Source organism: Tamandua tetradactyla, chromosome 2 (assembly GCF_023851605.1).
Source record: "Tamandua tetradactyla isolate mTamTet1 chromosome 2, mTamTet1.pri, whole genome shotgun sequence".
In the NCBI taxonomy this organism is placed as follows: domain Eukaryota; kingdom Metazoa; phylum Chordata; class Mammalia; order Pilosa; family Myrmecophagidae; genus Tamandua; species Tamandua tetradactyla.
This window is the reverse complement of record NC_135328.1, coordinates 24,162,943-24,187,979: the sequence shown is the minus strand read 5'-3', so window position 1 is coordinate 24,187,979 and position 25,037 is coordinate 24,162,943. Positions and strand designations below refer to the sequence as shown.

Here is a 25,037-nt window from a genome sequence, read left to right as displayed (position 1 = left end):
AAATCAGAAAATGGTAACAATGGTATAAAATAAACCTTCCTTATTGGACAGAATGTACAAATGAAAAATTATATTGTCACCTAGATACCACAAGTAAGTTATTTTCCCAGAAAGAAAAAAATATATTGCTTTGCTTTGTGGTATGTCAGATGACAAACAAACAAAACACACACACACACACAACAACAGATAACACATACAGGACCCAGGATGACAATTTCTTTTTAGTCTGACATAAATAGTTAGAATTTGCAAACATTCCCTGTTTGCTTGTGTGAAATAACTGGAAAAAAAAGCATGCAATTTTCACAAAATTGGAGAATGGAAGTTGTCACTCTTCAATCCTAGTGCTCCCTTGTTGGATGGGTAATTTGGTATCAGGAGGTAGCCATGGTGACCATAAAAGTTACTCATGTGACTAACGATGCAACTAATGATGCCCACAATTACTTAATTGCAGGCATGCTTAACTGCTTTTGCCATTTTTGGAGGGTGCTTGTGGCTAATTGTGGCTGCACGTAGGTAACTACAGGTGCAATCAGATGTGTTCCTAATTTTTACATTTGTGCTGACAGCAGGAAAATAAACTGCCCCTTCTAAAGACGGGCATTTATAAAAAGAGGGCTGAAACTACTTCTTGAAAGTTCAGGGACTATGGTGCAGCTCCCAGTATGAAAATAAACTGCACATGCCTTAACATTTCAGAGAGGAGAGGCCTGGGTCATTCTGCTGACCCTCTGCCAGACTCCGCCCACACTGGACATCTTCCTGTTTCCCCTGAGTTTCTCGCACCTGGATTCCTGCTACTACACTTTCAAAAGGGCCTTTTACTTTCTCCTCTTAACTTTACAATTCCCATCATGGACTGGATATTATTTCCTTATGTTTTATTGTCTGTATGGTATTTACTTTAGAAATACTTTTTGTAAATGGTGTGATATATATGCGTACAAGTGAATTCTAATATATACCCTTTGACAATTAGCCTTTGAAGTTCTCTCATCAGAAATTAACACCCCAGAGATGGTTACGTAGCACCTCAAATATTCTCATAAACTCTCAATTGAGGGTTTTTAAAAATGAATATAAAGAACACAAGAAATATTCTTAATTTTTGGTATATTGATTTAGGTATATTGATTTCCTAGGGCTGCCATAATAAAGTACCATAAACTGGGTGCCTTAAAACAACAGAAATTTATTCTGTTAAGTTTCTGGAGGCCAGAAGTCTGAAATGAAGGTGTCAGCAGGCCATGCTTCCTATGAACTTTCTAGGAAAGAATTTGTTCCTTACCTCTCTCCTGGCTTCTGGTGGTTCCATGGCATTCCTTGGTTTATGTACGCATCACTCCAGTGATCCCTTCATCGTCACATGACTGTCTTTCCTCTATGTCTCTCTCTTCACAAGGCATTCTCTTCTCTGTGTCTGTCTGTGTCTGAAATCCCTTTTTCTTATATGGATACCAGGTATACTGGATTAGGATAAGTATAGCCTTATCTTAATTAATTACATCTCTAAAGACCTATTTCCAAATAAGGACATATTCACAGGTACCAGGAGTCAGTACTTGAACAGATCATTTTAGGTATATACACTTCAACCCGTAACAATAGGCAAAATAAGCGATGATCTAAGACACGTGTTTGGTTAGAAAGATAGAGGTCCCATTGTTTGTTTATGAATGAGGTATATGAATCCAGCAAGCACAGTGCTGATACTTTTTGTACAGGCACAGTGTTGATACTTTTTGTACATCTAGTGTCACCTTAGTGCTGTGACTCTCTCCTTCATGAAGGCTGTCACTTGTCCCTTCAAAAGTATACCTGCCCCTTTTACTGTTATATCCTTGGGTCCACCCTAGAGGGAACCTATCAGGCTTGTCTTACCTATAGTGTTGAAGACAGAGAATGGTTCTTCCCAAAAGGTTGTAGGACCATTCTGGTACCTGTCGACTAATAAACATTTATAGCTTTAACAGAATTTGGTCTAAGGCCTCACCTGGTATGGAGATTGTAAGATAGAGAATCTTACAAGCTCTACCCACCAAAGGCTGCTGATATTTATCAAAGTAACCTGGCAGTTGCTAAATGGCCAAATTAACTCAGGTTAGTACACAACATCTTGGTGTCTTTTAAAATAGTTCCCACAGGCTTACATTTCCAAAAAGGATGGAATAGAAAACAAGCATGCAAAAGACATAGTTACAGAGGGCACTAAATACAGAGAAATGGATACCTTTTCTAGGAACTGGAAACCACATTCACTTCATCTTGACCACCTCTGGTGCTCCTGGACTCTGCCTTTCCCCAAGTGTTATGTGTAATATTTTCTCTGGTCAGAAGAGATGCTGGTTAATCATTCAAACTACTCTTCTTTCCTTAAACAGAAACAAATACCCACCACATGTGCTGGATGTTGCTCTAGGCACCACGAGCGTTCTGGGATGAATAGGATTGGCTTCTCACCAAGGATGCATTCATAAGTCCTCTGTTCTCTTAATCATCTACTCTTCTAATTTGGGACCTGGGATATACAAGTTTTATCCACGGCCAAATGGCAAAATTGCAAGAGCTGGCATGTAATGAGGTGGAGAAAGTGTTGGTTGTCAGAACCCTCTTAGGGAGTTCTCTGTTTGGTTAGAAGGAATAGTTAGATATGACATTTGAGGTGGAAGATGAAACCCCAAGGGCCTTCTCCATCAACACAAGATGTCTGCTAAACTCTTTTGTATGAGACAAGGAGAGGAATTGTATTACTCCTAAGAGAGGTTGGAGAAAGACTGGGTAGTGCAGGGAAATGGAGAGAATGCAAGGTATTCAATGGATTTTTGAAAAATGTATTCAGAAATGAACAATCGGGGGGAGGGGTGGTTCAATAAGACAGAGATAAGTGAAACAGTTCATACAGGAATCAAGAAGGAAGTAACAGGATCCTGAGGGAAAATGTGAATTCGGCAAAAGATATTGAGAGGAGGGGACCAACTCTAGAAATATTTATAAAGTGGAATGTACTGGACATGGTGATTGATTGATGGGTTGAGGAATTGGTGAAGAGAAAAGCGTCAAGGATGATCCCCTGGTTCCTGGTTTTGGTGACTGCTTGGATAGTCATGGAAGATGTGCTGTGACAACTAAATGATACCTATAAAGTTTTAAACCTGGTGCCTGGTCCAAAGTCAGCTCTCACAAAGTGTTAGCTGCCACCATCATTATGGGTATTAGTAGAACTTTTTTCTTGGTAATCTTTCAAGCCATAGTTCCGTGATTTAATTTTAGTGTAATGAAACTTAAACAGCTCCAAGTTCTTTTGTTAATTCCATTCTACCCAATCATAATAATGAATGTAGCCATCTCTATGGGGGTAACTCCTGGTGCTTTCTCACATGCCTGGGGTAGAAAACTTGTTTTAATGAGAAACCTGAGGTGGGTCCCTGAGAGTTGAATAAATGCCACTTGACCCTAACAAGGGCAAGTGTCTGTTTGAGACTCTTGCTTCCTCTACTCTGGCCTCACCCTGATCTTTCTTAGAGCTGGGAAACAAAGTTTTCTCACAAACACTGAGAAGTAAAAGTTGGATAAAAACCCCAGGGTTCCCATTTCTGAACAGGACAATTCTGAGGTGTGTTCTAGAGGATTCCCAACAGAATAGAGCCTGGTTGGTCTGGCTCATCAATGTAACTTTTACTGTTTGTTTGTTTTTTCAGTGAGTGGTGGTACATGGGCTGGGAATCAAATCCAGGTCTCCTGCATGGCAGGCGAGAATTTTACCACTGAACAACCAATTTTCTTGAGTTTTCTCCTTATCTCTACTATCTCCTTTGAACTTTCTAGGATCACCTCCCAAATATTCCTAACTTCTTTTTCAGGGCATGTTTTTGGGAAAACATAAAGATAGGAAGTGATTTTATAAGCTACCTCACTTTTTTTTAGAACAAGTGAATATAAATGCTAAAATCAATAGAATATTGAGCATTATGTGCTGGGTCCATTCACAAATTCACTATCTCTAGTCCTAAAAGTGAGCCATTAATATTCCATTTTTCAGATGAGAAAATTGAAAATGAAAGACATTAAATAATTGATTGAGATCATATAACTAGTAAGAACTGAGACATAAACCCTTATCTGCCTTCAATCTTGTTTCCTGTTCTCCATTTTGTTTCTGGTAGATGGTTTTCTCTAACAGCTAGTGAGTTTCCTTTCTTCTTTCTCCCTTTTTTTGAATTGTTCTATTTACTTATCTATATTTTGAATGGGAGAATTTCCTGCCAGTTGAACTTCAAGTTGTAAGTAAAAAGGCCCATCTTGATGTGGTCTCCTAGCAACAATTTATGAAATACTTTAAAGCAATGATTCTTCTCAAGCACACTTCCAAATGTTGAAGCATGTTCATTCACTTCGATCATTAAAATCCCCAAGAACATTCATTGTGTAGCACACAGTTCTGGTAATTAGGAGCTCGTCAACAGGTTGCTTAGTGAGCTGAGAGGGAGCACTGAACACCCTCCCCCAGAAACTGGGCACTTTGTCTCTGGCCCAGCAGGCTGGGACAGACTCACTCCTTTGAGTTGGATGGGGGAAAGTGGGGGAGGAAGGAAAAGAACATTTAAGCTCCAAATAGTCATGTGTAAAATGTGGAGCCCATGACAAAACACACAAACCTTGGGAGGATTTGAAAATCTAAGGCCAGGGTCCACTAAGTAGACAGGTTCCTGCTCCTCTTTTGGGCCCTCCCCTCAGCGCACCCTGCAGCTGGAGCACCAAAGTCACACAAAAGATACAGTTCCCCTTTCCTGATTCTTCAAAAATGCCATTCTAGGGTGGTGCCATGGTGGCTCAGCAGGCAGAATTCTTGCCTGACATGCCGGAGACCTGGGTTTGATTCCCAGTGCCTGCCCATGGCAAAAAAAAAAAAAAAAAAAAGATGCTGTTCCTCTGCCTGAAATCAAACTCTTGCCTTTAATTTGTGCTCTTTTCCTAAGAGTGCTCTTTTTTTTTTTTCTCTTAAATATTTTGTTATAAAAGTCTGGATAGGGATCTGGATCATTGGTGGTCACCCAAAGAGGTAGCCAGGCCGGGACACATCTCTTCAGGCGACCTGTCCAAGGGTGGAGCGAACAGGACTGTAAGTATGACAAGTTAGAGAGTTGCCCAGCTGGCCATGGTTTGCAGAGGCATCGAGCCTGACTTTAACTTCATTAGTGAAGAACTTGCTACCAGCATGGATGGAGCCTTTAGACAGTTAAAAACGCCTAGGAAGTTTTAAACCTTAGGGGAAGGGGAAGATTAAATGTCCTGTAACCCTGGGCAGGTGTTTTTTATTTTATTATTATGATTTTTGTTTAATACTAGTACGTTTTTAAAGCATTGTTTTATTTGTATTTATTTATACAACTATAGTGAGATGTATTCACACATCATACAACCCATCCAAAGTATACAATCCCTGGTTCACCATAACACCACATAATTGTGTATACATTCTCATAAGTATCATTTTTAATTGCTGTGTAATATTCTTTCATATAGATATACCATCCTTTATTTAACACTATTTCCACTCTTTTGCTTTTCTGAAGCATCTCGTGAGGATTCCTTTTGTAATTTTTCCTCTTTGAGTTTCTAATTATTTTCTTTGTTTCAATTCTAAGGACTAGAATGTGCAGTTCAAAGGGATTGAACATTTCTGGCTTATGATTCATAATGCCAGACTGCTTTCTGGAATGATGCAAAATAGTAGTTGGCGGTGCTAGAAGCAAAAACAGAAAGTGAAGAGAAGGATCAGGATGGGGTCAGGTTTTCCTGTTCAGAGATTGCTTGCAAGGCTGGCTCCAGAGCTATGGCTTGTGTCGCAGCAGTGCCCAGACTTACCACTGTGTTTTGTCGGGGCAGGTGCAGAGCAGACTAGTAAAATTAATCATAAGCTACTTCTACAGCTGCAGCATGATGTCTTTACTAACTATATAATATAGTTATTTGTTATTTGCTCCCCATACCATTTCATACGTTGTAAAACAGAAGTAACTCACATTCAATCATTTTTCCTTAAAAATACTTATTTAGTGAACATACCACATTGTAATAACAATGTAAATTTTAAAATCAGAATGAAAAAATACAATCCCTTCACAGTAATAAATCAACTTATTTTTCCCTTTTTCATATACATATATAATTTCTTTCTTTTTTTTTTTTAGGTGCATGGTCCAGGAATCGAACCCAGGTCTCCTGAATGGAAGGCAAGCATTCTACCACTGAAACACCCGTACACCCACATATTTTAGGTTTTGCATGCCATATGACCACTGTCTAAATCACTTCACTCTGCCATTGTGGTGTGAAGGCAACCACAGACAATACGTAAATGAACAAGCATGGCTATGTTTCAATAAAACTTAATTTTAAAAAATAGGCAGTAGCTTGCCCACCCCTGTGTAGACAGTCGTCCTTATAATTTAGATGAAAATATCTGTTTGGCCATTCATCAGCTGAATCTCCAACTTTCAGAGTCTGTTTTAAATTTTTAATTATTTACGTTTCACTTGTTATTTTTCCCAGATCTTATCAACTACATTAGAATTATGGACATAAAGCTAAAGTTCCACACATATTTGTTTTTGGTATCTTTATCAATTCAGTACATTTATTGATCATAAACATACAGACTATTTATTTACCATGGTCTTCAAGGGTGATTTTTAAAGAAAAATATTCATCTGTAACCCCACACCATAGCAAAAGAGTTATAATTTTTCTGTCTTGGTTCTTGAACATACTTTTAGATTATTGTATTAATGGAAAAGATGATAGAGGAACAGTAATTTTGAAAAAAAGATCACCATCAGTTCCACTAAACTTATACATCTATTTCTAGTACTTGACCACCTGCAAATGTATCTTTGCTTGACTGTAATCATGTACCTATTCCTTTAAAATATTTTTACATTTACTATAATGAATACATTTTCCAAATTATTAAGTAGCCTTGATCTTCTACAGGAATTTGAAAATGCTTTTACCGCATTTAGTATATCACCCTTCCCTCCTTTCTGAAGCAGCTTATTTATAAAATTACAAAATTATTTATTTTATACGTTCAAGTTTTTTTTTTGCATGGGCAGGCACGGGGAATTGAACCCAAGTCTCTGGCATGGCAGGCGAGAATTCTGCCACTGAGTCACTGTCGCACTGCCCTAGTTTCAATTTTTTAGTATGAATTTTTTTAATATTAGAAAAATTGAAAGAATAATATGATAAAATTTAAATATTCATCACCTGGATTCAGCAATTTTAATATTTTGCCCTATTTTACATACACATGCACTCACAATTTTTTTTCCCTAACCATCTGAAATTAAATAGCAGAGATCACATTTCATCCTTAAATACTTCGGCACACATCTCCCAAGAATAATACCATTTTCCTGCATGACCACAATGCCATTATCACACCCCAAACAAATCATCTAGCCCATATACAAATTTCCTCAATTGTTCTCAAAGTAATTTTTATAGATGACCCTTTAGGAACCAGGATCCAATTAAGGCTTTTCTATCACATTTGGTTTATTTATTTTTCACTTAAAAAAATTTATTAAGAATTCTTCACACACATACAGTTAATCCATAGTATACAATCAGTGACTCACAATATTAGCACATAGTTGTGTATTCATCACCATGATCATTTTTGGAATATTTGTATCACTGCATTTCTGGAAATAAAAAGAAAAAAGAAAAAACTCATATTCCTTACCCCTTACCCCTCCCTCTCTCTGACACTAGTATTTCCATCAGCCCATTTTTTTTCACCCCTTATCCCCCCCATTATTTATTTATTTACTTTTCCTTATATTTGTACTCATCTGTCCATACTCTGGATAAAAGGAGCATCAGACACAAGGTTTTCAGAATTGTCAGTTTTAGACAGAAGCCGACTGAGAAATCAGAGAAACTGAGTCTGAGTTTAAAAAGTTTATTGTCCCGGGGTGAGGTTCCCGGGTCCGGGTGCTCAGGGTGCTGGCCGGGGAAGTCGCGCCCAACTAGGAGAAGCAGGGCTAGATATAGGCTAGCTAGTGGGGTTGCTGATGATGCCTACGGGGCCTCCTGTGGTAGGTTAGGAGTTTCCTGTGCTTTAGGGCCGGGGGCATAGCTACGGGCTGTGGCTGGGGAGGGGGGGGGTGGGGGGGTGGGGGCATAGCTACGGGCTGTGTGCAGTGGGGGGGGGGGGGTCCTTTGTTTGTCAGGGCAGGTCCTGATTGGCTGAGTTTGAACAGCTGTATGCCCGGATGTTCACGGGTTTTAGTTCGGGTGGGGGCATTCCATCCAGAGGCTATCGGGCCAGGCCTTACAACCATCACACAGTCACATTGTAAAAGCTATATAGTTATACAATCAGCTTCAAAGTCAGGGCTACTGGAACACAGCTCAACAGTTTCAGGTACTTCCCTGCAGCCACTCCAATATACCATAAACTAAAAAGGGATATCTACATAATGCATAAGAATAACCTTCAGGATAACCTCTAAACTCTGAAATCTCTCAGCCACTGAAACTTTATTTTGTCTCATTTTTCTCTTCTTCCTTTTGGTCAAGAAGGCTTTCTCAATCCCCTGATGCTGGGTCCTGGCTCATCCCAGGAGCTCTGTCCCACATTGTCTTTACACCCCTAGGAGTCATGTTCTTTAAAGGGGGGAGGGCAGAGGGTTCACCTGTAAAGTTAGCTTAGAGAGAGAGGCCACATCTGAACAACAAAGGAGGTTCTCTGGGGGTGATTCTTAGGCATAATTATTAGTAGGCTTAGCCTATCCTTTGTAGGAGTAAGTTTCATAAGGATGAACTCCAAGATCGAGGCCTCAGTCCATTGAATTGGTTGTCCCCACTGCTTGCAAGAATATCAGAAATTCTCCAAATGGGTAAGTTTAATATTTCCTCCTTTCTCCCCATTCCTCCAAGGGGACTTTACAAATACTTTTTTATTCTCTACACAGATTACTCTGGGATATATTGGGGCATCACACTAACCTGTGCAAACCAACAAAATCTCACACTAAGAATATCAGAATTTAGAAATAACAGTTACAACTCCTGAATATATGACTGCAGTAAAAGCTTATAATCTAAGACTCTTTAAAATAGACCCCAACCTGATAACCCATGTTCTCAACTTCAATTCTCCAAGTTTGTATATTATAGTTAGTCCATATAAGTAAGGCATGATATTATTTGTCTTTTTGTTTCTGACATTTCATTCAACATACTGTCCTTAAGTTTCATTCACCTAGTTTCATGCCTCACAACTTCATTCCTTCTTGCGACCACTCAATAGCCCATTGTATGTATATACCACACACAGTTCCTGCTTCCATTCCTCAATCTTTGTGCCCTTAGGCCACCTCTATCCATTGTGAATCTCAAATAATGCTGCCATAAACACCACTTTTCACTCTCTTTTAATCCAAACAGTACTCCAATTTTTGCTTCCCCAGGACACTGACTTTTTGAAGAGATCAGGCCAATTATTCCACAGTCTGGGTTTGTCTGTTTATTTCCTCATGGTATCATTTAAACTGTTTCTCTGTCTCCTCTACTTCCTGTAGACTGGAGACCAAGTCTAACAGTGAAACAGAGTAATGCTAAGCCTAAAATGATAAAAAGATATCTTGCTGTTTATTCCCATCAACTTTGTTTCATCAGACATTCTCTGATATATCTGAAATAAGAATATGTCTCAGGTGGCATAGTGGACAAGTTCTGCTTTGGAATCAGAGGTTTTAAAGCTGGAGAACTTGGGAAAAGTATGCAATTGCTTGAATAATTTTCTCCCTATGTGTGAAAGGGAAGTGGTAGGCACTCAGTGAATGTTTGCTCTCTTCCCCTCCTCTCACAAAGCACCACCAGGAGAGATATCTCAAGCTCAGTTGAAGAACTTGAGTTCCCTAAGTAAGACAGCACAGCCAGACTGCAATCATTTCTGTGGAGACAGTATCATCATAATGCAATATTAGCTACTGTGATCTTGTATCATTTCCTTCCTGGAGAGTTATGACTGTGGCATTGAGGATTTAAGACCTACAGCCAGAACACTACTTACTACAAATCTCTCACAAAGCTACTGCAATAAATCTAGTAGAGGAAAGTCATTGCATAAAAAATCCCTAACTCCAGGGAACTGGCCATTTGTTTTCCTAGAAAAGAAGGGTTGTGATGAGGCACTCCATACTCTTTTAACTCCATGAAACAGAACCCAAGAAAATATTCATCATGGAATGTTGAGTCCTGGGCCCAGTGCAAAAAGCTGGGGAAGGGAGATGGAAAGCACCCCTATCTAAGCCCTGCCCCTTTCCTAGCTTTGGTCCCAGAGGATTTCCTCTTGACTTGGGGTTTGGATCTGCCTAGAATCAACAAGGCTAAGGATTTAGTTCCTGAAGACAAACTGTCTTTACAGATGCTGAGCCAGTGGCTTCAAAACTGGACCCAATCTACCTCACAGTCTTACTTAGTCTGCATAGTATTTACAGATTTGTTTATTAATGTCTGTCTTCATTTGCTAGGTTTGTCATAGTGAAGTACCACAAACTGGGTGGCTTCAAACAACAGAACTGTCTCGTAATTCTAGAGGCCAGAAGTCTGAAATCAAGGTGTTGGCAGAGCCACACTCCCTCTGAAGTCTATAGAGAAGAATCTATTCCATGTCTCTCTCCTGGCTTCTGGTGATGGCTTGCTGGCAACTCATGGCTTCTCTGCTCAGTTGTCACATGGTGCTCTTCCCTCTGTCTATCTGTCTGTGTCAATTTTCCCCTTCTTAAAAGGCTAAAGTTATAGTGGTGTAGGGCTCATCCTAGACCAGTTTGGGTCCATCTTAACTAATAACACCTTTAAAGACCTTATTTCCAAAGAAGGTCATATCACAGGATTGGCTGTTAGGACTCAAACATGTCTTTTGGGGGGGTCACAATTCAATTCATAGTAGTTCCCGATAATAAAAATGGAAAACTTCACAGAGAAAAATAAAATCCAGATTTCTGGCTTTTCTAAACAAGTGGAACTATCTGATGACAGGGTGTCATATTTCACCAACCCTGTCTCCCTTAGATAGCTTGTGCTCCCCAATTTGGTAGGCTATCTCCTCATTTACCTTAAATGCCCTGTAGCAAGATTGTTTGCTATCCTCCTATTAATCCATCACCTGAGGCCCATTCTCTCACCCATCCATCCCCACCTTTGTCTTCATCTCCTAAATTTAAGAATTGAATAGGACATACAATTGACCAGTCTCACCTAACTATAACCTCATACGTATTCAGGCAATCAGGTGATATTTCTAACATGGTAGGAGGCAACCTATGTAAAGCAAAGAACATGGGCTTTGCTTGGAGGCAGACCTCAGCTCAAATCACATTTATGCCATACTCATACCCAAAAAAATGTTCAAATCCCAACCCCTGGTTCCATGTATGTGACCTTATTTGGAAACAGGGTCTTTGAAGATGAAGCCAAAGTAGATTAGAGTTTCCTAATCCAGTATGTCTGGTGCCCTTAAAAAAAGTGGAAATTTGGACACAGACAGATAGAAACAGAGGGCACAATGTCATGAGTGGCTGGAAAGCCACAGCCAGAAGCCAGGAGAGAAGCAGGAAACAGATTCTTCCCTATAGACCTGAGAGGGAGCATGGATGCCCTGTAACACCTTGGTTTTGGACTCCTGGCCTCCAGAATTGTGAGACAATGAATTTCTGAGTGCATGATAATTGTGGATTTGAGGCATGTTAGATAGGGAAGGGAGGGAGGGGAAAGTGACCCTAAAATCCTTTTGGCATGCCTACACACCTACCTAGACCCACACACACCTCACTCAGGGCGGCACCTGAAAAGAAGCAATGAAAAGGGCAGCTCATCAATCCCTTACTAGCATAGCCAGTGGGGGAAGAGCCCTTCTGAGTCTTTACAATGCAAGGATCTCCCCAAACTGTTTCTTCTCCTTTGGAGAATAGCCCCCACTCTTCTTCTTTGGCGCATTAAAGTTTTGAGCTGTACACACTGGCTAGTTTTTGGATTCCTTGGCTGTATACACTGACTAGTCCTTGAAGTCTTTCCTGAGACAGAGTTAAGAACCCTCATAGCACCAGTCCTTGGTTGAGGTTTTGAATTCTCTGAAAAGTCCTGGAGCCATCCAGCTTCAGATTTAGTTCAAAATTTTCATAAATGACAAGTAAAGCTTGGAATTCTTTTAAAATCCTCTTTGGCTGTTGCACAATGTTACTTGAATGTAGTAAATACTGTTTTGAGACTGACCTACATGAATCCTTGGATTAATAAAAATTATAATAGATTTATGTCAGTCTTCCTCTCCAAAAGACTTGTGGCAGCTTACAAAAATATAAATATAATAAGGTAAAAATTTAAGTGAAGAGGGCTGGTCCTGATCAAGATGGTGGAGTGGGACATTTCAGGGCCCCATCCCCCCAGGAAGCTGTGAACGACCGGCAGGAAACAGGCAGAAACATCTTTCTCAAAGCTTTGGAAAACAGTTAAAGGACTACAGTAACTGGACAAGCACTGGATTAAAAAAAAAAAAGGCTACTTAAATGCCGTGGGATCTCTGATGCCCTGGCTGGTCCCTTCCCCACCCTTCACAGGCTTGGCATGGAGCCCAGCCACACTTCCTGTGTGGGTCTGTTTCCCGATTCCGGAGGGAGCAGAGTACTCACCGTGCATCTATTGAGAGCATATATGTCTGAGCCAATCTGTTCCACACAGAGCCAAGGAGCAACAGCTTAATGTCTAACTTTTCTTAAGGTGGGTTTTAAAAAATGAATGCCTAGGATCTTTTCTACTGTGACATCTAGATAGGTAAGACAATATCTTTAAAAGTGGGCATGTTTTATCTCCTAACTCATATGTCTAGGTGTGGAGAGTCAGAGAAAACAACATCTAGATTAAGGGAGGGATGGGTCCCATCCAGCTGAAAAGAATGCTAATTTGGAAGAAAAGGAAGATGAGCTGGATTCAGTTAATATGTTTTAAATGCTTGCTATGTGCTAGGAATATTGACTAGATGGTACCATTGGGCCAGGATAGCTTTGTTGCTGAATGGAAATAAACTGATGAAAGTGAAAAATAAAACAAAAAACAAATTTGGTAAGGAAGTAGGGGACAGCCACAACCAAGGGGATTCTGCTAAAAAGGAAGCAGCAGGTAACTGGCTATTTATGATGGTTTGGCTGCTGGTTATTCGAGGGGTGGCCATATGGTTGTCTTGGGATTCTTTTTGTTTTGTTTTTTAAGGGTTTTTAAAAAAATAATTTTATTGAGAAGTTTCCACACACATACAGTCTATCCTTAGAATACAATCAATGACTCACAATATCAGCATATAGTAGTGTATTCATCACCATGATCATTTTTAGAATATTTGCATCACTGCATTTCTGGAAATAAAAAGAAAAAAGAAAAAACTCATACATCCCATATTCCTTACCCCTTCCTCTCATTGACCACCAGTATTTCAATCTACCCAATTTGTTTTTACCCCATAATCCACCCCCATTATGTATTTACTTACTTTTCCTTATTTTTCTTTTACTCATCTGTCCATACCCTGGATTAAAGGAGCATCAGACACAAGGTGTTCACAATCATGTAGTCACATTGTAAAAGCTATATTATTATACAATTGTCTTCAGGAATGAAGGCTACTGGAACATAGCTCAATAGTTTCAGGTACTTCTGTGCAGCCACTTCAATATACCATAAATTAAAAAAGGATATCTATATAATGTATAAGAATAGCCTCCAAGATAACCTCTTGATTCTGTTTGAAATCTCTCAGCCATTAAAATTTATTTTATCTCATTTCTCTCTTCCCCCTTTTTGTCAAGAAAGCTTTTTCAATCCCAAGATGCTGGGTCCCAGCTCATTCCAGGAGTTCTGTCCCACATTGCCAGGGAGATTTGCATCCCTGGAAGTCATGTCCCATGTAGTAGGGGAGGGCAGTGAGTTCACCTGCAGAGTTGGTTTAGAGAGAAAAGCCATGTCTGAGCAACAAAGGAAGTTCTCTGGGGGTAATTCTTAGGCATAACTATTAGTAGGCTTAGCCTTTCCTTTGCAGGAATAAGTTTCATAGGATCGAACCCCAAGATTGAGAGCTCAGTCCATTGAATTGGTTGTCCCCACTGCTTGCAAAAATATCAGAAATTCTCTGTCAGGTATCAGAAAATAAAACTTAACATACTAAATTGATTCTGTGGCACGGGGACCCTTTCAGTTTCTCTCTCTCAGAAGCTCTTCTGACAGGACCTGATGTGACAGTAAGATAGTGAGCACAAATGTGCCAACACCCCACCTGCCAGAGGCCAGACCAGATAACCATGAGCATGAATTCATGATCTGCACCAGCCTGATATCTGCTGGTGATGCCTGTGGCCACACATTACCCCCACCCCTCTTGGTGCAGTTTTCCTTTAAAATCACAAGCTGTCAGAAAGAAAGTTGAAGCTATTTTTCCTTTCTCTTTTACTAGCAGGTTTCGCTGGCTCCCACCTGCCTGCTGTACTTTTGCTCTCTGTCAATCTATTCCTTTCTAACAATAAACCCCTTAAGCTTTAACTCTTCCACATGCTGTCTCATGTGGAATCCTTTAGTGGCCCTGTGCCTAACATAAATGGTGCCAAAACCCGAGATTGAGATCTGACTAAAGGCTTAGCTTTCTGGTCCCACAAGCTACAGAAGCAGTTTTCTGGCCACTCCATTCCCTGAAGTGACATGTTTGCTATGGTTTCCATGTGATTGATGGCTTGAGTTTCCGGCTTAGACCATCTTAATGTGATGCCAGCTCACATCCACGGCATTCAAATGGCTACACCCAATCTGTCCCTAGGTAAGTGATGCCTTTCTACCCAGATCCCCTGTGAGAATTTTGTTCAGTGTCCTAGCAACACCTTGGCCCACCTCAGTGCACCTGGCCCAAGTCTGAGTTTGGTCTAAACTCTCCAGCTCTATGAGCATTTTCCTGTATGGCAGTCAAAAAACAGCTTAGGGGATGCCCCGTGTGAAAGACTGCCCACTTCCCTAATCCCTGACAACAAACCAGGGATACCTGCTTTGTTTTTGTGATTAGATCTTGGATCTGGGTAAATTAGCCTCACTGAATGCTACACTGGCTCATAAGCTGCCAATGGAGCTGGTAACTTCTGTAAGCCTCCTGTCCACAGAGCCCCAACAAGAGTCAGCACATCCCAGACACAAGTCCCTAAGGGGATTGTAAGCCTTCAACAGAACTGGTAACCATCAGCCTCGAAAGGAGCAGTTCAACATGGTGAGCAACCTCCTTAACCTCCTGCAAGCAAATTCTCTAGTATATAGCAAACCTTTCTGTCCATATTAAAAGTTAGCAAACAATCATGAGTAACACCCTAACAATTCCTAACTCTACACCTCTTGGACATTTACTTTGTAATCTCAGTAGACTCCAATTAAAAAAAGAAGATAAACAAACAAACAAAAAACACTCTGCAATTCATCTTGGCTATGATACCCTTTAAAACAATAAAAATGTTGCCCCACAACATGGCCTTCTGAATGAACATATGGTCTGTAAGTTCCACCTCCCAAACTTAATAACTTTATTCCTCTGTGCTATTCTATCACATAAGTGCTTCATGTCTGTTTAATTGTTAACTAATATATTTGGTATGTTAAATATTTCATGCCTGTTCATTAGCTAATGTATTCAGTCTAATTATTAATTGGTATGGTCCTACATTTATATTAGTCAAATGCTCATAACTAGTTACTAATTTCAAAAATTCTTTTAAAAAGGGAATCTTTAGCTGTATTAAAAATTAAAAGCATTTTAGTTCTAAGTCTATAAAAAGGTTTTATTTCTATAACATAATCTGACCTCACTATAATTTAAAATAAAAATACTACTTCAAGCAAGAAATTGAATGTGTTGTTTCATCCCATTTTTATAAAAAATGAAGATAAGTTGAGATGGTGTTCTGGTTTGCTAGCTGCTGGAATGAATATGCCAGAAACAGAATGGCTTTTAAAAAGGGGAATTTAATCAGTTACTAGTCTACAGTTCCAAGGCTGAGAAAATGTCCTAATTAAAACAAGTCTATGGAAATGTCCAATCTAAAGCATCCAGAGAAAGATACCTTGGTTCAAGAAGGTCAGTGAAGTTCAGGGTTTCTCTCTTAAGTGAGAAGGCATGTGGTGAACACAGTCAGAGTTTCTCTCTCATCTGGAAGGACACATGGCAAACATGGCATCATTTGCTAGCTTCTTCTCCTGGCTTCCTGTTTCATGAAGCTTCCCAGGAGGCGTTTCCCTTCTTTATTTCCAGAGGTCTCTGGCTGATGGTCTCTGTTTCGTGATGCTGCAGCATTCTCTGCTCTCTCTGAATCTCCTATTCTCCAAAATGTTTCCTCTTTTATAGGACTTCAGAAACTAATCAAGACCCACCCAAATGGGTGGAGATGTGTCATCCTAATCCAGTTTAACAACTACTCTTGATTTAGTTACATCTCCAGGGAGATGATCTAATTACATACAGTATTGAATAGGGATTATTCTGCCTTTATGAAATGGGATTTTGATTAAAACATGGCTTTTCTAGGGTACATACATATTTCAAGCCAGCACAGATGGTATATCCAATCCTTTATTTATCCCTCTCAAAAATAGTTCTGTTTTTCTTTTCAAATAATGAATTTCCTATTTATGTCTGTATGCATATTCAGTTTCTAGTCTCATAACTCTGGATAGTAACAGCAAATTAATAAGAAAATTCTTAAAGAGCTCCAAGCCTAGTATCTTTTTATCTGTGCAACCAATTAAAAAGTTTTCCCACATTTAAACTTTAAACAAATTCAATGAGCTCAGTATAGTTCCCAGAACTTAATAGTCAATATACTTTTATTTTTGTACTTGACATTTTTATTTTAGGCTGCAAAAACAAAATCAAGCAAACAAACAAACAACAAAAAACTTGAAATAGGCTTGTCAAATGATGTAAATTCATCCTTTCCCGGAAAGCAGAAGGTAGACCATTCTGCTTCACTGCTGCTTGCACTCTGCTGGATTTTGTTCCTTCTTGGGGTCATAGTCTGGATCATTTTCCTCATCTCTTTCTTCCCCTTCTTCATCATACTCATCATCATCATCATCTTCAATAGTTTTTCCAGTAAAGTATAACACTGATCTTGCAATTATATGCTCATGTAAAAAGTGACCAGTTTTAAAGTCTGCAGCAAGGATGGCTTCAGTATCATCATCCATATCTCCACTCTCAGGATCTTCAGGAGGAGCAAAAAAATTAAAGAAAGAATCATTGGAGATGGTTTTAGTCACAGTATGAACTGTCCCATGTCCCTTGTGTTTCTGCTTCTTTTTAATGGTTTTCAAAATGACATTCTTTCCTTTTTCCCAATATATCTGACACCCTGTATAACCCAATAATTTCTAGTTCATCAAAAGAAAAGGGATCAGAATGATCTGGTTCTGACCGCATCATATATGTCCACATTTCATTTGTGAAATACTCACTGGGTTCAAAGTGAAGTTCTAAGACAAAGCTCATTGGCTGATCATCATCTGAGAACTTCACTTTAGTAGCCTTCAAGTGCTTCAGAATAGGTTCATCATGTTCTTGAACCATATCACTGAGCAAGCCAACATTCTTCAAAACAGTCAGCCAAAATTCAGAAATTCCTTTGGGGTCTTCTTTTCTTCACCCTTTCTCTCCTCTTCAATCTTGGCCTTTTCCTTCATTTCCTCTGAAACCTCATCTTCCTCATCTGGTTTCCATTCACATTCTTCTTCCATAGGTTTATAAATTGCATTGATGATCTCAAATCACTTGTCAAATAGAGGCTGATAGAGAACAGCATACTTTCTTTCAAGATCATGAACTTCCCCATAGAAATTGGTTTCTATCTGTGCACACTTAACTTGAAGGTTTTTGAGGGCACTTACTTGTCTTTTAACTATCCTAGGCAAGCTTTCAATGTATCTTGTTGGTGTTTCTACCAGAAGTCTTTCTTGAAGAGCTGCAAGAATCTGAGGATTTTGCATCATTTGAACAGTCAGCTGACGTGCTTTGATTTTTGTTTCTTCACCAGTTTCTTCTTCTATTTTTTCAACATCATCCAAATCTTAATCAAGTTTAGACTGTTCTTTGTTGTTGATGTCTGCCATGTTGTAAGAACTTCAAATAACAGCAGTTAGTACCAAGAGCCAGGCAGCCGGAGATGTGCAGGCAATGACTCAAGGTGGCAGCAGCAGCAGAAGAAGGAGGAGGCAACACCACAAACAGATGGTGCCAAAAAAGGAGTCAATATATTTTTAAAATTCTTTGTAATTTTAGAATATTATAAGAACAATAAAAAAATTGAATAGTGAATCTTTCAATTAAGCAAATGCAATTTTATTCTGCTTAAGTATATTCTCCCTAAACTTAAATAAATTTACCAATAAATGAACTAATATTGTAAGTACATTCTCAAAATTCCCCTTCAAGTAGCCTAACAGGTTGCATAAACTGAGCAATGTACCCAATAATAATAACACATGTAAAATACAATAAAATTTAAAATATGCTAATACTTCAAATATATTCTATTTAAGAAATCAGTTAAGTTTGATAAAAATATAAATGGATTTTTTATAACTTTAACTGAAGTTTAAAAAATCTGACTTTTCTTAGTTAGCCATTTGTTACCTCAATGTATATAAAAATTTGAAGTTATAATAACTTTACTAATTCCAGTCTGTCATAAATAAAAAGACATAAATCTTAGCTTATGAAGGTTTATTTCTAGTTTAAATATACCCTATTAAGGCTTTATATAAAACAGTGGTAACAAAGGAATAAAAATGCCGAAAAAACTGTAAAAAGCAATGAAATAAAAGAAAAAACCTAAGAAGTCTCCATAAAAATAACATGTATAGGGCAGGCCATGGTGGCTCAGCAGACAGAATTCTCACCTGCCATGCCAGAGATGCAGGTTCAATTCCTGGTGCTTGCCCATGTAAAAAAAAAAAAAAAAAAAAAAAAAAGCTATATAAAAATAACATGCATAAAATCTTTAAATAAAATAGCATTTAAACAAACAGAACTCTAAACCAGCTTTTAAAAACTATAAATTAACACATTCCTGGCATTACTTAGCAGTTAAAAATATTTTTTAAAATTTAAGTTTTTGTTAAACTAAAAAATGTCAAGTATATTATAAAATGATCATTTATGTGTTCTGAATATAAAGTATATACATGTCTGTCCATATATTTTAAATCGCAACAGAAATTTCTTCCCTTCCTCCATTATTTTATGAATCTCTGGCTCTTTTTCCCTTCATAAATACTATGGTTCAAACTCATTATAAATGTGTTATCAAATTTATTTCTAATTATATACAGTTTAAATAAATAAAAACTACAGGTAAAATAAATACAAAAGGTAATTAAAAACGTTAAAAAATTAGTTTCATTTGTTAGAGTCATTTTTAATTATAAGTTCTAAATAATTATAAAAAGTTATAAAAAAGTTTATAAAAATGAATTCTATCTGTCATAAAATGGTTGTAAAGAGTTATAAAGAAGGAGTTTATGAAATTCTCTGTCATAATTAGTGCTAACCAAAATAATAGGTCTGTTTACCACATATTTCAAAAAAGGAAAGCTTTTGTGTTATGCTGAATAGTCATACAAAACTAAAGTTTTTTCTATGTTCTATTAGCATGAATTGTAATCATGTTCTTAATATAAAGTATTTTAAAAAACAATTTTTCTTAATTATCCAAATACTTTTTTGTATAAGTTGTTATTTTGTATAAATACAAAATAATAGCCTTATTAATGTTTACGCTGGCATTATCTTTTATTTCAGAAAACAAGCCTTCTCACTTAGGAAAAAACTGTTACAAATAATTTGTTCTTTCACCCTGCATAAATAAGGTGCTAAGGTACTAAAATAACTTTGCCTATTGCATAAAAAGTGTTTAAAATATATAATAATGGTTAAAAATAATTTTCTATCTTGCTATTAATTAAATTTAAATAAATTAAATATTCATGTATTTAAACATTGTATAAATTCCTAAAAATTTAACAATATTCTCACTATCAATGTTATATACTAATTCTAATCTATATAATGTTAAACAATGGTATGGTGTTATTAATCATGGTTTTAATTATTTTAAAAAGGCTACAAATCATAAAAATAGCCAATTATCAGTTGTATTGCTTTGCTGTAATACTTCTCTAAAAATGTATGTGCTTAACTTAAAAAAAGTTAAACAAATATATATTATATTTTAATATATTATATTATAAATAATATAACTCTGGTAAAAGTGTAAAAATATAATAGAACAAAACCTCTGCTAAGGTTTCTGAATAAAAAACAACTGTCTAATGTTTTTATTTCTAAAAAAGCTTCATTTAAAAATACTTATAGTGAGCCAAGTAGTTCTGTTTTAAGCTATGGCTTTTCTACTTCATAGCCGTGTAAACTTACGAAATTTACTTAGCCTCTCTGAACCTTACTTCTTTATGTGTAAAATGGAAACTCCTCTTCGAGGCCCACCAGCCTCACCATCTTGGTTTGTGTTCTGGGCACTGCCCAATGGAGCCCTTGAATAGTCTTTTCCCATCCGCAAAGCTGCCCACCTGGAGTTGATTTCCCTGGGTTATCTCCTGTTTTCTGTTAGCTTTTTAGCTCATAAGGCCTGCTCTCCCAGACTTCCTCCCTAGACCATTTTATCTTATGTTCTTTTCTGCTTTTTTGAGCGCATCATTTTTTTTTTTTTACTAAAAAGGCCTCTAGGAGCTCTGTGTTTTAGGACTCAGGGTGGCTTAAACCACCACTTCCTACATCTAAGATTCTCATAGTCCTTTTTGGGGAATCACAGGTTACTTTGGCAAGTTAAATACAGCCACTGAAGCCCACAGAACTATACAGGATAAAGAATGAACCCTAACATAAACTATGGCCTATAGCTAATAGTATAATTGTAATGATATTATTATATAAGTTGAAACAAAGGCATCATACTAATGCAAAGTATTAATAATAGGGAAAACTGCATGTATGAGAGGAGTCATGGAAACTCATTACTTTCTGCATGATTTTTCTGCAAACTTGCAACTGTTTCAGTGAAAAAAAAGAAATGAAGTACCGATAAGCCATAACATGGATGAATCATTGAAACATTATGCTAAGTGAAAGAAGCCAATCACAAAGGACCACAAGTTATTGTATGATTCCACTTTTGTGAAATGTCCAGTCTAAACAAATCTATGGGACTGGAGAGGAGGGGTTGGGGTAAAAGGGAAAGTGACTGCTAATGGGTAGGAGTTTCTACTTGGGTCAATGAAAATATTCTAAAATTGATTGTGGTATGGTATGTCAGTTATTTCTCAATAAAACTGCTATCAAAAAAAAATAAAAATACTTATAAAAATTAAAGCTCAGATTGTAAAAGTTAACTATTATCATTAAATTCTAAGGTATTTACTCTTATATAACCTTCAAACTTCAATTAAAAATGTAATGAAACTGATATAGTTAAAACCAAGATAAATCAATATACAAGGTAAAAAAATAATATGGTCTGTATTTTAAAGCTTTAATTTTTGTATGAAATTTAAAAAATGCTTATTTTGTCTAAAATTTTCACTCTCTAATTTAATCTATCTAATAAATTAAACAACCAAATTAAACTTTATTTGAAATAAAACCTGGAATAAGGAACAAAATCTTGATGTTTCTTACAAGTTAATATTTTAAATGAAAAAGTGTCTTCAAAGTCTCTTAAGGAATTAGGGGAAAATAAAACTATTAGGAATCCCCCAGGAAGCCAATGCCTCAATTTTAAGGCTTGCCCTTATGAAACTTATTTCTGTAATAGTAAACTAAACCTACTTAGAATTAGTTTCTAAGAGCCATCTCCAGAAATTCTCTGCTGTTGTGGTCTCTCTCTAAACCAAACTTTAAGCTTCCCCTCAATGTGGGACATAATTTCCAGGAATATAAACCTGGCAACTAACAGCATGATATACAACTGACCTTATCTTTGAGAACATGGCTGGCCCTAGCACTGTGAAACATAAGCTCCAAAAATGAGCCTGGCCCTGACATGGATGAACTGACCAAAAGGGAGGAAAATAGAGTTTCAATAGCTAAAAAACATCAAATCGAGTTGAGAGGTTATTCTGGAGGTTACTCTTATGCAAACTTCAGCCAGATATTACAAACTGCCACAATATGGTATATTCCAATCAACAATATTTCTTAGAAACCCTAATAAATACCTAATATACTTATTAAGTTTGTTTTTCAGGAACTTAAAACCTCCCAATTATTCCAATGCCAAAAAAAGCTCTAAAACCAGAAGATGCTGAACTCTCCAAAAATAACAACTAGTTTCATCAATTCATCCTTTTGCCCCTTAAATCTTATTAACAACTTACTCCTCTTTAATTATTCTCCTACTAATTCTAATTTTCCTCCTAAATCCCTGCCTCTTACAATGTCTAAGTTTGTTCACAGGTCGACAGCAGCCATGACCTGCCAGCAAAATTCAGAAGATAGATTCCTGCTACATCAAAAATTTGAAATCTTCTCCTGTCACAGCCCAATTAATAATGCCTTTGCCCAATTTAAAGCAATTTTTCTTCCCCACCTTTGCCCAGACATAGCTGGAAGGAGCTAAAAAGAGAACATGCCATCCCTACTCCCTACAAAAATTGCTTCAAGCTAAGATAAGGCATCCCCCCAATTTAATCCCAACTCCAATCACTTTTATTAAGATAAAAAGACAGGAATGTCAGGTATCAGAAAATAAAACTTAACATACTAAATTGATTCTGTGGCATGGGTGCCCCTTCAGCTTCTCTCCCTCAGCAGCTCTTTTGACAGGGCCTGATGTGACAGTAAGATAGTGAGCACAAATATGCCAACACCCTACCCACCAGAGGCCAGACCAGATAACCATGAGTATGAAGTCATAATCTGCACCAGCCTGATATCTGCTGGTGATGCCTGTGGCCACACACCACCCCCACCCCTCTTGGCATGGTTTTTCCTTTAAAACCACAAGCTGTCAGAAAGAAAGTTGGAGCCATTTTTCCTTTCTCTTTCACTGGCGGGTTTCTTCACTACTCCCACTTGCCTGCTCTACCTTTGCTCTCTGTCAATCTCTAGCAATAACCCCCTTAAGTTTTAACTCACTGTCTCACATGGAATTCTTTAGCAACCCTGTGCCTAACATTCTCCAAAAGGGTAAGTTTACTATTTCCTCCTTTCTCCCCATTCCTCCAAGGGGACTTTTCAAATACTTTTTTATTCATTGCCCAAATTACTCTGGAATGTATCAGGGCATCACACTAAACTGAACAAACCAACGAAGTCTTATGCACTATTCAAGATTCTGTGTACTTATGGTGTTCAAATAAACTGGCCATAAAAGTTAATTTAGGCCAGAGACCCAGGTTCAATTCCCGGTGCCGGCTCATGTGAAAAAAAAAAAAGTTAATTTAGGTAATGTGCTATCCAAAATATAAATTTTGCATCAAATAAACATCTCTTCCTTTGGTCTCACACAGAAGTTGAAATTTTAAAATATGGATGCTATCATCCTTTACCCTGTATTCTGATTTACTTTAGTCCTATCCAGATCAGCTTCCTTCACTTTTCTAGTCAAACTGATCCCTTCATCAACTTTTTAAACAGTTCATGTATGGAACTGCTGACTTTCATAGCTTCAGAGCTCTAACTCTGAGTCTCAGTTGTCACACAAATACCCAATGTTTCTGGGAACAACCAGGTTATATACAAACAGCTTGGTATCTCAGAATTTAGAAATAACAATAACCACTACTGAATATATGTGGCTGCTATAAGAGTTTACACTCTAGGACTCTTTACAATAAGCCCTGATCTAGTTTGCTAGCGACCAGAATGCAACACACCAGAGATGGATTGGCTTTTAATAAAAGGAGATTTATTTTGTTAGTTCTTCAGAAGAAAGGCAGATAACTTTCAACTGAGGTTCTTTCCTACGTGGAAAGGCACAGGGTGGTCTCTGCTGGCCTTCTCTCCAGGCCTCTGTTTTCCGACAACCTTCCCCAGGGTGATTTCTTTCTGCACCTCCAAAAGCCTGGGCTGAGCTGCCAGTGCTGAGATGAGGTATGCTGAGCTGCTTAGGCTGTGCTACATTGAGTCTCTCATTTAAGCACCAGCCAATTAAGTCAAACGTCATTCATTGCAGCAGGCACGCCTCCTAGTGGACTGCAGATGTAATCAGCAACAGATGAGAGTCACGTACCATTGGCTCATGTCCACAGCAACAGAACTAGGCATGTTCACCTGGCCAAGTTGACAACTGAATCTAACTACCGCAGGCACCAATATTATAATCCATGATCTTGATTTCAGTTCACTGAGTTTTTATATTATAGTTAGTCCATATAATTGAGACATGGTAATATTTGTCCTTTTGTTTCTGATATTTCATTCAACATAGAGTCCTTAAGGTTCATTCACCTAGGTGCATGCATCACAACTTCATTCCTTCTTGGGGCTGCCCTGCAGTCCTTTGTATGTAAACACCATAGTTCCCCTTTCCATTTCCTCAATCATTGTACCCTTAGGCCACCCCATTCATTGTAGACCGGGAACACTGCCGCCATAAATACAAGTCTGCAAATTTCATTCGCATCTCCAGACTCAGTTCCTCCAGGTATATACTGAGCAATGGGGTTTCAAGATCATATGGCAAACCCACCCCTAGCCATCTGTGGAACCACCACACTGCCCTCCAAGGGGTTGCACCACTCATTCCCCTGCCAATGGTGAATAGCAGCATCTCTTTCTCTGCATTTTCTCCAGTACTTCTCTGTTCATTTTTAAACAGTTTTATTCGTACATCATACAATCCAACCTAAGTAAATAGGCATGCCTTCACCACCATAAACCTATGAAGATGTTTCTTTTTCTTCCACAAATAATCCATACTCCCTCCCCCTTA

The 25,037-nt window shown here is 37.9% G+C and overlaps 1 pseudogene across 1 annotated transcript; it reads right to left on the bottom strand.

Annotated features, from left to right (window-relative positions):
* Positions 1 to 16,936: 16,936 nt before the first annotated feature.
* On the bottom strand, positions 16,937 to 22,948 carry LOC143659421 (nucleosome assembly protein 1-like 1 pseudogene; annotated as a pseudogene). Its single transcript, XR_013163527.1, has 2 exons — positions 22,866 to 22,948; positions 16,937 to 18,269 (listed from the first exon to the last, which is right to left on the bottom strand). The product of XR_013163527.1 is annotated as a nucleosome assembly protein 1-like 1 pseudogene (transcript).
* Between the last annotated feature and the right edge of the window lie 2,089 nt (positions 22,949 to 25,037).